Source organism: Macrobrachium nipponense, chromosome 2, assembly GCF_015104395.2.
Source record: "Macrobrachium nipponense isolate FS-2020 chromosome 2, ASM1510439v2, whole genome shotgun sequence".
Taxonomy (NCBI): Eukaryota; Metazoa; Arthropoda; class Malacostraca; order Decapoda; family Palaemonidae; genus Macrobrachium; species Macrobrachium nipponense.
This window is the reverse complement of record NC_087201.1, coordinates 78,510,602-78,528,507: the sequence shown is the minus strand read 5'-3', so window position 1 is coordinate 78,528,507 and position 17,906 is coordinate 78,510,602. Positions and strand designations below refer to the sequence as shown.

General features: G+C 40.7%; 1 pseudogene; it reads right to left on the bottom strand.

Moving 5' to 3' along the window:
- Nucleotides 1–17,906, bottom strand: part of LOC135220690 (lachesin-like) — a 136,419-nt pseudogene that overhangs the window by 607 nt on the left and 117,906 nt on the right.

Genomic DNA, 17,906 nt, shown 5'->3' with positions numbered 1-17,906 from the left:
AACCACCTGTAAAAAGAAAAGTGTGTACATTAGCTAACTTTTTAGCAGTGTATGAATTTGACCCTTTAAGTAAAAAAAGAATGAAAAATTAAAAATTATTTTAAAATTACTCCAAGTCAAGCTGAAAGTATTCTCCACTGATGATGAATTTGTGGTGACAAAGCCACAATGCTGTGGACAGAAATTTCTAAGTTTACACCAAATTTTAGGAGTAGACCTTCTCTCAAACATATCTTGTTGAAAAGGATTGCTGCATCAGCTCCATTAATTTTATATAGTCCTCTCCATTTCGCCCATCTGCCGGGGCATTATCACAGCGATGGTTGCTGTAGGACTGAATCTTGGTGGTGAGTCCTTCCCTAAATGTAATGGTCATGCGAGCACCCAGTGAAGGGTGTCCAGCTTTTCATTGGCTGGCAGTCAGGCATTGCTCGAGCCGTGCCGATCTCAGGTGGGTGCCGTCACTGGGAGCCGGGTTTTCATTGGCTACGACCATGGTGACGTCAATCCTGGTATCACCAGTATCTAAGTCAATGTTGATCCCTTCTTGGGCTCTGGTATTATCCTCTGGAGGGGGAGCCTGGGCCTTTCTCACACAGGTAGGCAGCAGGAAGGGTTCTTGCGTTGTATTCAGGATATTTTTCTGTTCCAAGATGAATAATGCCTCAAGGAGGCGTAGGCGTCGCTGCTCAGGGGCTCTTCTGATTATTTCTGTGTTCCTGACGATGTCCTCTCGCTCGACATGCTGTAGGTGGGCAGTGAGGGCGTGGTTTTTTTGATGGCACAGTTCTGTACATGGCATGAGAACCTCTTAGACACTCGTAACATCATCATACCGATATAGATTCCAGGACATCCTTGGACAGGGCATGGTACCAGGGTTATTCCTCATAACCAGGCCCCTTTCCTGTGGTTCTTATAATATATTAAAAGCAAGAGCTACTTCCATTCCTCCGTAGGGGTGACGTTCTCGTTCACGATCTGTTTAATACACCTCTCTTCTTCCTTATATCCATGGTGCATGAAGGACTTGTAGAAAAGGTCTATATCCTCAGAGGGGGATTCTCCTTATTCTCTTCATCTGCCATGTACCATTCGTTTCAGGCTTTCTTGATCTCCATGCTAATCATTTTGTTCGAGTAGTAGTTGTTAACTAGCATTTGTGATACTCAGTCTAATTCTGTGTGTGTGACCTCTGCCACGATGAACAGTGCGTAAAGGCTCTCGTGAAGAGGGCCCTGACAGTGGTGGTCATCTTCAGGGTCAACTTCATGATTAAAACATTGAGGAAGGAGAGCCAGTCATCGCTGCTGAACTCTGTCGTGAAGTTAAGTAGGCTGTTGTTCAGGAACTGCTGACGAAGGGCTTCGACCTCTTCTTCGCAGTCTGCTTGAATGAATATATTGTCGATGTATCTGGCATAAGTCTGTAGATGTCTGTGCTGCAAAAAGACCCTCTCTTCAACGGTACCGATATAAAAGTTAGCGAAGAGAACGCCCAAGGGGAAGCCCATCGCCACACCGTCTTTCTGGCACCAGAAAAATGGTGTGGCCAATTTTTATATGGGAACTGTTGAAGAGAGGGTCTTTTCACAGCACAGACGTTCACAGACGTCTGCAAGATACATCGACGATATATTCATTCAAGCCGACTCCGAAGAAGAGGTCTAAGCCCTTCGTCAGCAGTTCCTGAGCAGCAGTATACTTAACTTCACAATTGAGTTCGGCAGAGACGCCCGGCTCCAATTCCTCAATGTTCTAATCACAAAGACAACCCCAAAGATGACCACTGCTGTATATACAAAATCAACATACCTGGGACTCTGCCTGAATGGAGAGAGTGCCCCATGAGGTTCAAAACAACCACCGTCAGGGCCTTCGTCAGGAGAGCCCTTATGCACTGTTATCGTGGCAGGACACATACAGAATTAGACCGAGCATCACAAATAATGCTAGTTAACCCTTAAACGCCGAAGCGGTAAAATAAAAATTGTCTCCCATGTGCCGTGTGAGCGCAGAAGCGGAAAAAATATTTTTTTCAAAAAATCACAGCGCGCTTAGTTTTCAAGATTAAGAGTTCATTTTTGGCTCCTTTTTTTGTCATTGGCTGAAGTTTAGTATGCAACCATCAGAAATGAAAAAAATTATCATTATCATATATAAATAATGCGATATATGATAGCGCAAAAACAAAATTTCATATATAATTGTATTCAAATCGCGCTGTGCGCAAAACGGTTAAAGGTAACGAAGTTACTTTTTTTTCGTTGTAACGTACACTAAATTGCAATCATTTTGGTATATAACACATTGTAAAACGATAAAAGCAACACAGAGAAAATATTATCACAAAATAATCCATGAATTCGTAACACGCGGACGTAAACAAATATTTTTTTCAAAAATTCACCATAAATTTAAATATTGTCCTAGAGACTTCCAATTTCTTTCAAAATGAGGACAAATGATTGAATATTACTATACAGTTTTCGACCATATCTGACGAGTTAAAGTTGACCGAATGTCGAATTTTTTTATATATTTTATTTATATGCAATTATTTCGGAAATTAGAAAAGCTACAATCTTCAAATATTTTTCGTTTTATTCTACATGAAATTGCGCACATTTTCATATATAAAACTCTATGAAATGCCTATTTATGAAAACGGAGCAAATATTCCGAGAATGGGACGTACGCATTTCGGAGATTTGTGGCGGAGAATCCGCGCGGGGAGGGAAGTTTTTTTTTTTTTTTTTTTTTTTTTTAATTCACCATAAATCTAAATATTGTGCTAGAGACTTCGAATTTGTTTCAAGATGAAGATAAATGACTGAATATTACTAGACTGTAAGTTTAGTTTTAGCTTACAATTGCGTTTTTCGACCATTTCGGTAGAATCAAAGTTGACCGAACGTGGTTTTTTTTTCTATTTATCGTGATTTATATGCAAATATTTCAAAAATGAGAAAAGCTACAACCTTCAATTATTTTTGGTTGTATTCTACATGAAATTGCGCACATTTTCATATATAAAACTTTATGTAACGGCTAATTTAAAATGGTGCAAACACTACCACAATCGCAGTATGATTTTTTCGGAAGAGTTACTGCGCGGACGTAAAGAAAATGTTTATTTTTTTCATAATTCACCATAAATCGAAAATATTATGCTAGAGACTTCCAATTTGTTGCAAAATTAAGGTAAATTATTGAATATTACTAAAATATAAGCGTTTTAGCTTACAATTGCGTTTTTCGACCATTTCGGTAGAGTCAAATTTGACCGAAGGTTGAAAATTTTTCACTTATCATTTTTATATGAAAATTTTTCAAAATTGATAAAAGCTTACAAACCATGGGTTTTTGTTTGGTTTATATTTGTTTGTGCATGAAATTACGCACATTTCCATAATTTAAAACTTTATGTAACGGCTTAATTTTAAATGGTGCAAAACTACAACAATCGCATGTATGATTTTTTTTCAGAAGAGTTACCGCGCGGACGTAAGGAAAAAGTTTTTTCATAAATTCACCATAAATCGAAATATTGTGCTAGAGACTTCCAATTAGTTACAAAATGAAGGTAAATGATTGAATATTACTAAAATATAAGAATTTTAGCTTACAATTGCGTTTTTCGACCATTTCGGTAGAGTCAAAGTTGACCGAAGGTTGAAATTTTGCACATCGTTATTTATATGAAAATATCTCAAAACTGATAAAAGCTGCAATAATGAGTATTTTTTTGTTGTGTTCTACATAAAAATGCGCACATTTTCATATATAATACTCCATGTAACGGCTAATTTAAAATGGTACAAAAATTATGTCAACGTGACGAAATAATTTCCGATATGTGTCCCAGATACTTTTTAGTGCGGCAAGAAAGAAATTCGCGCTTGCGCGCCTGCATAACGATTGTAAACAAAACAACACCTTGATCCGTTAACTCCCAGCATCCCCCAAGTCGCGTGATTCACGAGTTTTTGGCTGGTAGGCCTAAAAGTATTTTTCTGCGAATTTTAAAAAAACTTTTGTATGTTGACGTAAAATACGTCCAGTCGGCGTTTAAGGGTTAACAACGGCTACCCGAACAAAATGATTAGCATGGAGATCAAGAAAGCCTTGAACAAATGGTACATGGCAGATGAAGAGAATAAGGAGAATCCCCCCTCCGAGGACATACTCCTTTTCTACAAGTCCTTCACGCACCATGGATATAAGGAAGAAGAGAGTTGTATTAGATTGTGAACGAGAACGTCACCCCTATAGAGGAAGGGAAGAAGCTCTCGCTGGTAATATATTATAAGAACCGCAGGACAAGAGACCTGGTCATTATGAGGAATAACCCCACCCCTCCTGCAGGAGATCCCCTGAAGCAGAATAACGTCGTCTACCAGTACACACTCCCTATTCAAGGATGTCCTGGAATCTACATCAGTGTGATGACATTATGACTGTAAGAGGATCTCATGCCATGTACAGAATGGCGCCATCAAACACCACGCCCTCGCTGCCCACCAACAGCATGTCAAGCGAGAGGACATCGTCAGGAACACCAAAATAATCAGAAGAGCCCCTGATCAGCGATGCCTATGCCTCCTTGAGGTGTTATTCATCATGGAACAGAAACCTATCCTGAATACTATGTAAGAACCCTTCCTGCTGCCTACCTGTGTGAGGAAGGCCCAGGCCTCCCCTCCAGAGGATAACACCAGAGCCCAGGAAAGGATCAACATTGACGAAGATGCTGGTAATACCAGGAGTGACATCACCACGGTTGTAGCCAATGAAAATGCGGCTCCCAGTGACAGCACCCACCTGAGGAGATCAGCACGGCTCGAGCAATGCCTGGCCGCCAGCCAATGAAAACCTGGACACCCCTCATTGGGTCCTGTGGGAGCAACTGTGAGAACTTGCATGACCACTATATATAGGGAAGACTCACCACCAAGATTCAGTCCTACAGCAATCACCACTGTGATCATGGCATATCTGGGTGAAGAGAGAAGAGAAGAGAAGAGAGTGATCGGAAAGGACCCAACTGGATTTGACAATCCCCTTTGGCATGTTGCTTGCCAGTTTGAGCAACAGAGAAAAGTCTGATAATGAAAATAAAGAGGACTCTATATCAGTTAATGGAGCTGAAGCAGCAATCATTTTCAAAAAGACATGTACACCAAATTAGTATAGCAACTTTTAAAGATAATTTGCAGCTTTTCCTTTGCATCTTTTCCTATGGAATTACAAGCCATCATCTTTTATATAAGAGTATATTTTAGTACGAGCTGGAAACCAGTCAAAAACTTGCTAACAAAATAGTTAACAAGGTAGTTTACAGATGGACATGGGGGATAAGTGGGGCGTATCCCTGAATCACTAACATTCACCTTCATTTTTCTTTTGGCTGCAGTACAAGATGGATATATCGCTACCCTCCTGCCTGACTGGTTGAAAGCTTGTGAGGTTGATTAGTATGTATTACGCAACTCAGATGAAAAAAAAAAGTTGCCTCTGGGTGGTTCATGCCCACCATAGCGATGGATCATTGTACTGTATGTGCTTTTGCAGGGGGAGGGCCTGCCCAAGGGTTTCTCCTTGCAACAAATATGCAATCTGGGACTCTCCTTAGAGCATTAAGTTTAGGATGAGGAGGAAGGACAAAGAATATTCACCAGCTTTCTGGGAGGGAGAGGAGGGGCACTCCTCCAATCAAGGCCCCCCTCCTTTCTACTCCAGTGTAAGAGGAAGAAGGGGAAGTCCAAGGCCTCATGCAAGTACTGGTTGGATCCCTTCCATGCACTGTTCTACCTATGGCAGAGCCAGTGCTGCAGCACTGGATCACTTAGACTCAGGACCCACTCTTTCCTTGTCACATGCACAGAAGAGTGATTCTACTCAAGGTAGAATTCCCCTGTGACTACTTTCACTTTTTGCAGTTTGCCACACAGCTGGGAGGGCAGCAGGAGAAGCAGTGCAGGATTGTTCTTCCTGTGCTGTTGTTCTCAGTTGTGATCGGGTATCTGAGCAAAGAGACAGCCAGGACAAAGTCAGAACAGTGTTCTAACAGCGAACCAGCTGGGTACTGTATCTTCTTTCTGGTGGAAGCAACAGTGAAACCCTAAAACTCTGATCAACCTAGTTGCCTTTTAGCCTAGTTCAAATAAGTGGGTCTGGCTAAACCTTTCATGTCTGGGATAGCTAGGAAGCCTGTTCCCTCATAGCCCAGACCTTTAAGAAGGGTTGAGTCTTTTCAGCCCTTTTGTCCACCTCCTTTTGGCAGTACCAAGAAAAGGGGAAGAAGAAAGGAGGAGGTTACTGATGGTGGTAATCCCATCCTCCTCTGCCATGAGTAAGGGGTTGCCTGCCCAGCCACTGGGTAGTCTCTGTCTTTTGGTGCAGGTTCACAGGAATTTGTTTAAGAACATTCATTCTCCCTTTGGATACACTGAACAACTGATTGTACCATCCAGGATTGCAAATGTGGAAGTGATGATGGAGAAAGGCACCACTGAAATCGTAGAGAACTGATCTTGAGGGTTATATAGCCACATTTTCATGGTGGAGAAGAGACTAGGTTCAAGCTTGCTTTCCGTGATATCTAGATGACTGGCGGGTCCTGGCAGTCTCAAGAGTGCAACTCCTACAAGATAGATCTAGTAGATCTGCCACAGTTCTGTTAAAGGCTGGGGGATTGTGAACTGGGAGAAGTCTGAGCTTGAGCCCAAGGTGGTCAAAGTACCTGGGCATGCTCATAGACTTAGCAGTGGGGAGCCCTACCCCACAGACTCTCATGTGAGCAAGCTCAAGGAGGTAATGGCACAGTTCCTGTCTCCGCAGGAACAGGCCTGGCTTTGACGCATGGTCCAAGGTCATCTGTTGTTCTTGGAGAAAATAGTGCCTCATGTGTTTGCTCCAGTGGTAACTGAAGCATTACTTCAGTGCCTCTTGGAATCCTCCTTCCTGTTTTTTCCCGAATCAGGAGGTAAGGAATATCTTTCCACGGTCAACAGACGACATAACCTCATAACAGAAGGCACACTGAACTCTGCCCCTAGAAATATTGTTTTCGGATGCATTAAAGGATGGGTTAAGGCTCACACCTAAGAGGAAGGTTTTTAGGTGTGCAGCCAAAGGCTCCATCTCGTATGCATAACATCCCAGAAATTCAATCTGCGTAACAAGCATTGCAAGCAACGTCCCAGAAATTCAATCAGCGTAACAAGCATTGCAAGCATTTCAGAAGCAGTACTCAGGTCACTTGGTGGTCGTGGTGGCGTCGCTGAGTGACACCATAGCTGCCTGGGATACTTCAACAAATATGAGAGGAGGATGTCTCCCATCCTGTCAGTTGGCAGTGTAGATACATAAGTGGGCAGTTATCTGCAAGATACATTCCAGGGAGGCAGAATGCAACTGCAGATCAACTCGGCTGCCAGGGTCAGTAGTAGGAACAGATTGGTCCCTTCATCCTCAGTAGTAGATTAGTTGTTCACGCTACAGGAGTCTCCCTTGCTCAACTTGTTTGCAACCAGATTGAACAGGGAGTTTCCAGTCTTCTGTTTGCCAGTTCCCTGTGCAGTGATGAAAGATGCTTTCCAACACCCCTTGGACAACCTGGCTATGTATGTTTTCCACCTTTCAAACTTCTAAGATGACACTAGTGTTTCCTTATTGGGTATATGGCAAGTGGTGTCCTGATCATCTGTCTCTTTTGGTTGAGACAAGAAAGCTGCCCCTATGGCCCACCCTTCCATGCTAGCCATGTGTTTGATGATACCATAAGGCAGTACACTCCGTGCAACTTCATGGCATGAGTCCATCCCTTTCTTTTCAAAATAACTCTATAAGTTTTCTGGGCATTGAGGGAATTACTAGACTACCTTGACTTCATTCTGCCTGAGGGATGTCACCCACAAGTCTCTAGCTACCTTTTCCTTGGAACCTCTGGTAGCTGCCTAACAAGCTGCAAATTGTCCGAGCTCCAGATCCAGATGGGGTCAGTATTTCATCCAGTGTATTTAGGTCCAGTGGTTTTGCTTGTCTGGAAGTTGTGAAAGTGGCATGACTGGATTCCCTTCTGTTTATGCCCTTAGAAACAGAGTCTGGGCCTCAGTCTTTGCAAGAGTTGGATGAGTTGCAGGTAAATACACTTTTGGTATCTGGAATCAGGAAGCACTGTCCTTGCTCACTCTCCTATAACAAGGGGAAAGGGGGCATTACAGAGTTTAGTTCCGAATTCTTTACTTGCAATAAGTAGAACAAAAACTAAACTATCTTCTGACAAAGTCTATTATGAGAGGTTTCATGGTTCTCAGAAACATTTCTAATTTGTCTAACCCCTTCTTGCTCTGAAAGGGTCAGCCTGGCCCAGGGCCCTACTACTCCAGCCAATTATTTAGCCAGACTGGTGGAACCTTCCCTGCTTGTATGGCAATCGGGATCATGGTGGCTTTCAACTCAGTCTGTTGACAGGGATTGACCTCCCACCTACAGAGGAAATCTATCTGAAAGCTGATGGTTTGCATTTCTGTAGAAACAAATACTTTGAATAAAAATTTTTATTTTTCCTAGATATCCAAACCAGTCTTTTTTTTCAATGTAATTCCACCTCAACTGACCCACTCATTCCCTGCAACTGTAGTAAAAGTGAAGTTTAATGAGGAATACTAACCCACTATCTCCACCTGTTCACCAACTGGTTAACTACCTTGTTATGGACCAGTCCTCAGCTTATGATGGAAAGATACTTCTTTATAAAAGACACTGGTTTGTATACCTACAAAAAATACATTTTAAAAATAAATTTTTCCTGAATGTACAAAACTAATCTTCTGTATGGAATACCTTTGACAATACGTAACTACTCTGGTCATTGAAAGTTGGTATCAGGTTAATTAAAATTGCATATGAGTGAGGGGATGGGGGGCATCAATTCACTTCTTAAGTAGTATGAAGTGTCCCTTTTTCATTTGGCAACAGGAGCACATTTGGGCTTGGGTAGAGGTGGGCTCATGATGAAAGGCTTCAGGTTTGTACATCAATGAAAAATTCAAATTCTTTGAAACTTAAATTTTTTTCTTTGCGTGTAAAAAAAAACCTTTGTCTTTCATATGGAGAGCCACACCTTAAGCAGGAGGTACTGTCCAGAGAGAACAACTGGTGTTGATCTCCCACCCAGAGATCAGCTAACTGGTCACACACACGAGCAGAGGGAGAATGACTTCTTTAACAATCACCTGTCCATCCTGTTATATCTAATGTTTAGGATGACAGGGCCTCGTGCCAGAGTATAACTTGTCTGCAACCTTACTCCAGGGCAAAAAAAAAAAAAAAAAAGAGGATACCAGAGGTTTACATTGAGAGAAGGGAAAACTAAGGTGAAAGTTATTCCTATATTGCAGAATCCCAAATAAATGTGCTTTATATCATTTAGGTCCCTTAGAGAGATGCAAAGTTACTTCTAATGATGGGGTTTTGTAAAGAGACTGAAACCCCTGTTATGTAGCTAACTAGCTAACCTGTATCTGGCCCAATCAACAAGAATGAGACCATAGGGTTGCAAGGTGAAAGACTATCAAAAGAGGAACAGAGCCTGGTCAGCTACCCAACACTTTAAGCAGCCACCAAAGGTCTTAAGGAGAAAATAAGCAAGAACTTGTAGGTGATGTCCAATTGATGTCCAATAAGTACAGAGAGGAAAAGGTGAGAGCCAAACACTTGCCCTCAGAACCTGTGACACTTGGGAAGTTCCTCCTGAATGCTAGGGACTTGGCTTCATGAGTGCTCACCCTGGGTATACAGTTGACTCCTTTGTCAGACTACTGGTATGTCTGCTTGATGGCTTCCCAAAACAAAAATTTAATAATTCTTGAGCCTGCTGGTACTAATTAAGTCATTGATACTGACCTAAGACGTCAAAGGTCCAGCCCAGGTAGTACTGTGAAACTAATACTGGACACAACAGCACCTTAACTTGATTGTCATCTCAGTGCCTCAAAGGGAGGAGATCAAGAAACTCACTGGGAACATTGGTTTTGAGTTTTCTCCACAAACTCAATATGAACAATAATGAGACGGGTTCCCATCCCCCGCCAGACTTGCACTAAGTATGAGAATTTGTGTAGCTTGCCTACCCTCTTGGCCTATGCTATGTCTAGAAGGGATAGTCTTCAGCATATCTATCTGTAGCCTCCCTCATGGACTCGTAAGGCTTCTGGTTGAGGGTATAAACCACAAATGCTTCATCTTACTCTGAAGGCCTGGGTTCATAGGGCAGGTAAGACCATCCAAAGCTCTTCAAGAGCTTGGAAACCTCAACTGAGGTAAAGGTCCCTACCCTTAAGCTGGAAGGCTAATGAAAGGTCTGAGTGGAAGCCTCTAACTGCTTATCTTGGCAGAGGTATACAAAACTTAAAACTCTGTGATCTGCCTGAATGGTAGTTGCCCTAACTGGAGCAATACCCCTCTGACAACACTAGCCATAGAAGAATGCACACTTTGCTTGCTGAACAACTGCCACAGATCTCAGAGGTGCAGCCACCACTCCCTGTGTCTGTGAATAGAGGCATCTGTGGTGGGGAGGAGTGAAGTATATGGAAGAACTCCCACAAGGGGGTTTCCACTGTCAAGCCACCAGCAAAGGCTGTTCAATATGGAAGCAGGCATTATTGGGATGACAAGCACACTAGCAACATTAAGTGCACAAAGAGAGCCACTTGACTGTTGCCTGGTTCTCACATACCCTCCTCAGACCAAGCAAGGAAGAACAGGTGAACATCATCCCTGGGGTAGAAATGCCGAAGAGCATGGAAGGGGTGATACTGACAGTATGTTGTAATCGAAAGACGCTAACAGAAGTCTTTGCCTTTTACTTCAATCTGTATTTCTTCCACTGGGAAGGCAGTTAAGAGACACTTGACACTCTGGAAAGATGTCATGAATTCCTAACCTCATAAGCCGAACACTAAATGAGGATTGATCATAATAGTCAACATAAACATAACACACTCATTCACACCAGGACATTATCACAATTCATTAATTCTGAAAGAAAAATTTTCAGGTACTATCATTCCCGTCACAAAAACCACATAGTACTAGCTAATCATTAACTACTCAAACAAGAAAATACTGAAAAAATCAATTTCTGCAACAGTAGCCAAGATGAGAGGACAACATACTCAAGTTTGCTTGAACGCCAAACCAGCCAAAGAAAAAGTTTTGCTGTTACAAAGCCTCAAGAACAGGACCAGCTACTGCTGAAGGTATTCCATATTAGACAAAGGTTTGCATTCTTATAGGAACAAAGGATGTATTCCTATGAAGTAACTTATTGCAATACTAAAGCTGATACTTTCATGAAAGATTTGCCTAGGTGCCTGATCATCTCTTGATTTCTTCCTCTCATGGTGGAAGTTTATCAAACTACTGATCTAAAAGTCCAGACTAAGCTACTGACCAAAAATTCAATCTCACAATGTAGTACTGGCCTGAGGAAAAGTGTTTCCAGAACCACTTCAAGTTCCTTCAGTTAAATCTTGGCAATCAAAAAAAGCCTCTTATAGAGGGGTCCATTATTTGCTTGAATACTGAACTCTTCACAACTTCACATTTGCAAGATAAAGTGATAGTAGTCAAAAGTCTCCTCATTGCTGTAAAGCATATAAGTGACTGTGTATGGATAGTTTATAGGAGTTCAGTTCTAAGTTTCAAGCTGTATGGGGCATGCTTCCAATTTATATATACATGAAAGTCACAATAGTTGGAAAATATTGTGAAGAAAGGAGTCCTCAGCTGTCATACACTACCAGGTTGTGAAATCTGATACCCTATCCAAGGGCAAAGTAACATTTGTAAACAAAAGCTTCTTGAATAAGGAAATAACAAAGCTACTTCTGGTGAATATAAGCTATCTTTTACAGCCTTCACTATTTCAAGGGCATACCAATGTTCTTCCAAAGGCAGAAATATTGTCCCACAAAGGGTTTGAAACACACACACCCCATTTCTGCAGCTTTCAGCTTTGCTCTTGAAATAATGCATTTTCCATTCACTTGAGTTAGGGAAAAGGAACCCTGGATTAACGCTGGGTTAGTGATAAAACAAAATATTATACTTTTACAAAGTTATTCAAGACAAAATACTTGAATAAGTTAATTAGTAAGTATGTATGAAGGTTTCTCAGACAGAGTTTAAGCAGAATTAATCATCAATAACCTGTGTCCCTGTGGTAGAGGTGTAAGAATGCTACCACCGTAGGTCCTGCGTGCCATAAAAGGTAACTAAAAGGACATCTGCTGACTTGCAGCCTAACTTTTTTAAGTAAAAGGCTAGGCTCACTGTCAGTAACTGTGGAAACTGCTTCCTTAAAGTCTTACTTTTTCGTAGAACCCTAGGCCCACTGCCATTAACTGTGGAAACTGCTGCCTTGCAGGTAGACTTTTTAGTCCAAGGCGAGGCCCACCACCAATAACTGTGGATGATGACAGCAAGGGAATGTGATCATAAAAACCCCTTTGCCAAACAATTAACCATGCCTGAAATTTTAAGGAATATGAATGCAGCTAGAGCGTCCCCTGTAAGCAACGCAGGTCAGAATCCCCCTAATGGCATGATAAATGGGCGAGGGGTATCCCAAGGGTCATGGCTGCAGCCAAGAAGTTAGTGAAAGAGTAGAAGACAAGAGCAGGTACATGGGACAATGGTACTCTAACAGAAAGGTGTGATGGAGAGGAGGAGGATAGATTTCTTGTGTGTGCAGAAGACTAGGTGGAAAGGGAATATTGGTAGAGAAATAGAAAATGGGTACTATAAGCTCTATTACATCAGGTCACAAGAGGGAAGAAATGTAGTTGGAATTATAGTAACAACAGGAAGGAAAAAGTGGTAGAAGTAAATAGAGTAAATGATAGGCTTTTAAAGATTCCAATAATAATAGGAGACAAAGTAGTAAATATAATACGTATCAGCATACGCTCCTCAGATGGGGTACCAAGAGCAATAGAAAGAATTATTTAGAGTTTGAGGCTGCCATCAGAACAGTGAAAGAGGAGGAGAAACTAATAATAGGAGCTGATAAGAATGGCAGGGTGGGAAAGAGAGGAGATGGGTATGGGGAAGTACATGGAGGCCACGGGTTTGGAATTAGAAATGAAGATGGGATTATATATTGGAGATGGTGAAGATGGGATTATATATTGGAGATGGCTCAGAGTTTTGAATTGGAATGTGTGAAAACAGGGTTTCAGAAGTTGGATAAGTACTTAATAACTTATGAAAGTGGGTGCATGCAAAGCCAAATAGATTACAGCCTGGTTACAGGAGCCGACAGAGGCAAGGTGATGAACTGTGAAGTGGTCTTGGGAGAAGTGCGTATTAAAAAACAAAGGTTGGGTGATGAATTATAAAATGAGCAGTAGGAATTAAGATTTGTGACCTAAAAGCAGAAAAGAGGGAGCAATTTAGGAGGCCTGTGAGAGTGAGATGTCTGGAAATGGGGAAGGTAGAATTTAGACAGGTTAACAGAGTGGAAAATATCTGGGCAGACATGAGAGAAATATGTGTGGGGAAGCAGAGGAACTAGTGAGAAGAACCAGCTGATATGGAGTGTCAAGAAGAGAAAAATGGTGGTGGAATAGAGACGTGCAAAATCAAAAGCATTTAAGGATTGGAAAGTAATGCACAGGGTGCAGAGGAATGGTACAGAGAAGAGGAAAGAGATGCGAGAAGGAGGGCAGGTATGGTTATTGGAAGGGCGTCAGAGCAATTGAATGAAAGAGTAGGAACAAGAGGAGGAGAAAAGTATATCAATATTGGAAAAGCATATTGGAACGGCGGCAGGGCAGTTGAATGAAAGACTAGGAACAAGAGGAGGAGAAAAGCATTTCAATAAGCTTTTAAACTTGTGGAAAAGGCAGACAGGATTTGGGTAAATTGGTTATCATCAGATGGAAATATATTGTATAGGGATGTAGCATTAAGAAGAGATGGAGAGAGTATTTTGAATAACTTAAATACATATTAAAAATGAGAGAGAGGAGATGGGGGAAGCACAGAGGGTAGAGGGACCAGTGATGAAGATACAGGATACAAAAGCGAAGAGAGCATTAAGTAAAATGAAGAGTGGTAAGGCACCAGCTCCATCAGAGTTCAGATTGAAATGATCAAACTATTAGGTACAGAGAGGGAGAAATGGATGTTGGATTTATTAAAAGCTATGCGTATGGGAAGAAGAAGGAATGCCAAGGGACTGGGAGAAGAGTCTAATGGTATATATTTACAATCAGAAGGGAGATATCATGGATTGTGGTGACTAGAGGGGAATTAAACTAACGGAGCATGGACTGAAAGATTTAGAAAGGATACTGGATGAAAGATTAAGAGAGATTGTAAAGGTTGGGAGACAGCAGTATGGATTCATGAGAGGAAGAGGGTCAATAAATGAAATCTTCATAGTAACCAGCTACAGGAAGCGAGGCTGGAGGGAAACCAGGAGCTCTATTGTGCATTTATAGACCTGGAGAAAGCATACGATAGAATCACAAGAGAAGTGAGGTTTTGGTGCTTGAGGAATAGGAGAGTCCCAGAAAAGTTGGTTAGGCTGGTTGAGATGATATATCAAAGAACGAGCTCAAAAGTAATAACAGCAGTTGGGGAAACAAAACTTTTGAAGATAGTGTTGGATTACACCAGGGGTCAACATTAAGCCCATTTTTGTTTGTGCTGATAATGGATGTGTTAAGTGAAGAGATCAGGAATGAAGAGCTGTGGGAGTTGTTGTATGCCGAAGATCTGGTAATTACTGCCGAAAATGAGGAAGACATATAGAGAAGGGTTGGAGAATGGCAGGTGTCTTTAGAGAGGGGTGGCTTAAAGGGGAATGTGAATAAAACAAGAGGTTTTGGTGAGCAGTAGGGAAGATAGAGGCAGAATAGTAATGCAAGAAAGAGGAGGCTCTATTATAAAACAGATGGAAAAGTTTAAGTACCTACCTTAAGCCAAGAGGGAGGATGTGAGGCTGAAGTTGATAGTAGGATGAAAGCTGCATGGGGATGGGGGAAGAGGAGAGAAGTAGCTGGAGTAGTATGCGATAAGAAAATGCCAGTGATGTGACAAGTGTTAATATATGGATAGGGAACATGGTCTCTATGAAGAAAAAAGGAAGCAAAGCTTGAGTGAACAGAGATGAGAATGCTGAGGTGAATTACGGGAATATCGCTGCTCAAGAGATTGGAAAATGACTAAATAAGAAGAAGAGCAGGCTAAGTAAAGATTACAGAGATAATAAGAGAGTCACGATTGAGATGGTATGGGCATGTGTTGAGGATGGATGACAAGGAGGGAGTGAAGAGGGCTTGAAAGGAACCTGTTACATATAGGAAGACGATTGAGAGGGAGACAGAGAATTAGATGGCGAGATAAAGGGAAAGAAGATATGGAGAGAAGAGTTTGGTGGAGAATGATGCCTTTGAAAGAAGGCAGTGGAGAAGAAACATCAGGCAACCAACCCCTTCATGTAGGGATAACAGTGGGAAAGAAGAAAGGGAGCCTGTGTCCCAAAAACTGCTTCACTGTTCAAAGGTGGAGGGGCTGTGTCTCTTCTCTCTTGGTATGGCAGTGGTGTACTTAAGGAAGGAATGACCCAATTTACCCTACTAGTGACATCCACACAGCTCAGCACAAATACATATGCTGTACTCTTGGGTGATATGCAAACTGTTGAAGAGCATTGTATGGTACGTATCTTCATCCGCACGCAAGTGAGAATTCTGACTGGATATTGAGATGAACTGTGCTTGAACAGTAATGGATAGTTCAAGGACTTAGCATTCTTAACAGAAATATTTACGTAGGCCCTTTTGATATATTCTTCAACTCAAAGTTATTGTTTCCAAGACACTTGGACTGACTACTCACACCAAAGTTTACATTTATGCTAGCATCTTGCTATGATGCACATTGTATGTAGATCCAGGTTGTTCTTTGTCAAATAAAGGATCAAAAGGCCATACGTCAAGCTAGTTAGATCCTTGATGTATTTACATATACCATTCTATATCATCTTACCACTACTGGGGGTGCTGCTTCCACCCTCAGTTCTTCCTCTTCCGTCATAATGGGTACTTGACACTGATAACTCCCGGCATCATCTTCAGATACTGAGCTGATCTGCAATTGAAGACCTCATTATAAGAGTGAAATAAATTGATGAACAAAAAAAAACACAATTGAGGCATTCACAATACGTATTAATGGTCCCCAGAGTTCCACATCGCAATTCTTTTTTTTTTTTTTTGCTCCAGTCTTCTCAAAATGTCATACTTGGAAAAGCATACTTGCATATGTAGACTTTATCTATATAATATGCTTAAAATACTTTGCTGGAAACAGGACAATTCTATTACATGTATGTAATTATATTTGCATGTAGACAAAGCATATACATTAGATACACGTTCTGTGTATACCATCACAAACAAAATACTACATACATACTGTACAATTTTGAACATGTTACAGTAGTTTGTATACAGTAATTATACAGTATAAAGAAAGTTACATGTAAATACATAATAAAATGAATTTTCAAGAGTCCTCCTAATATTTTAATTGTATGCATGGATTCTCATGCTGTCCTCATTATCATTCATGTGGCAACACACTCCGTCATACTACTATGCCACCCATATGGTAGTGTACATAAAGTCTAAGTTTGATAATTATATAATGTTAATGGCTTCATAATTTAACAATAGTAGCACCAAAGTCAAGACTTCAAAAGTATACTATAATCATTGGGCCATGTTAGTAAAACAGCTAAAATAACTACACTATACTACCAGTATCCATTTAAGTTATTTTGCTAAGTATGTGAGAGCCAGGAGAAATTACTAAGTGGTTGGTGATATTATACAGTGGTAGACCGATTTCACTTAAAAGTGCCACTGTGGTTATTTCGAAGTCTTGACTTTCATGTTCTTACTGTGCTTTCAATTCAGTGATGAGGTATTAGTACCAGTCAATATATGTAGTACAATACAATACATATATTTCTATTTCATTAACAATTACTTTATTCACATAACATAGTGATGGCAGTAGTATAACTAGATACTATTTCTATGCGTCCACTGGCGAATTTTATTATGGGATAAGTATTCAGGTGGAACTGGTTTCCTCATGATATTTACTTGTAAAATTGATTCCTAAAATATAGACAGCAATGATGAAACATTCTGTGCCTTAACATTGACGCTCTACTAGTAACAAAAACAGATAAGAATGAAATTCATACCTCCACAACATATGTATTTCTTTCTGGTATGTGTGACGCTGAAAATCTTGGATCTTCAATGATGACCATCTCACCATGCGCTAACAAGACATGGCTGTTGGGGATCACTAGGATCAAGTTTTAGCCATATTGCAGGTTCATCAACATCTGCTGCCACCTAGGTGTCAATTTATAAAAAGTAAGAAATATTCAGCTAAATTTTACATCTCACATTGCAGAACAATATACCTAAATTATTGTAAAAGAATTATGTATGAGGTTATTTCCATTGCAAGAGGCATTTTGTAAGTAAGAAAAATTGATAATTCCACCTTTTTCCCCTGGTTTTCAAAGCATAGTCAACATTATGTACATAAACTGTACATACTTTAAAATTTCACTGCCAACATCTGATAATTCATGAGAATACTGAATTAACTTTTGACAGAGTTAAGCTGATGTCGTAACACAAATTCAGTAAATCTGAATTTCAAAATGTGCAATAAGTACTAAAAGTGTGGCTGTACATGTTAAGCAGTAAAATATGTCACCTACAGGAGATGCTAGTCTATCTTATAGTAAGGAGTATTTCAGACAAATCTCCCAAAAAAATATTTAAAATTTAAATC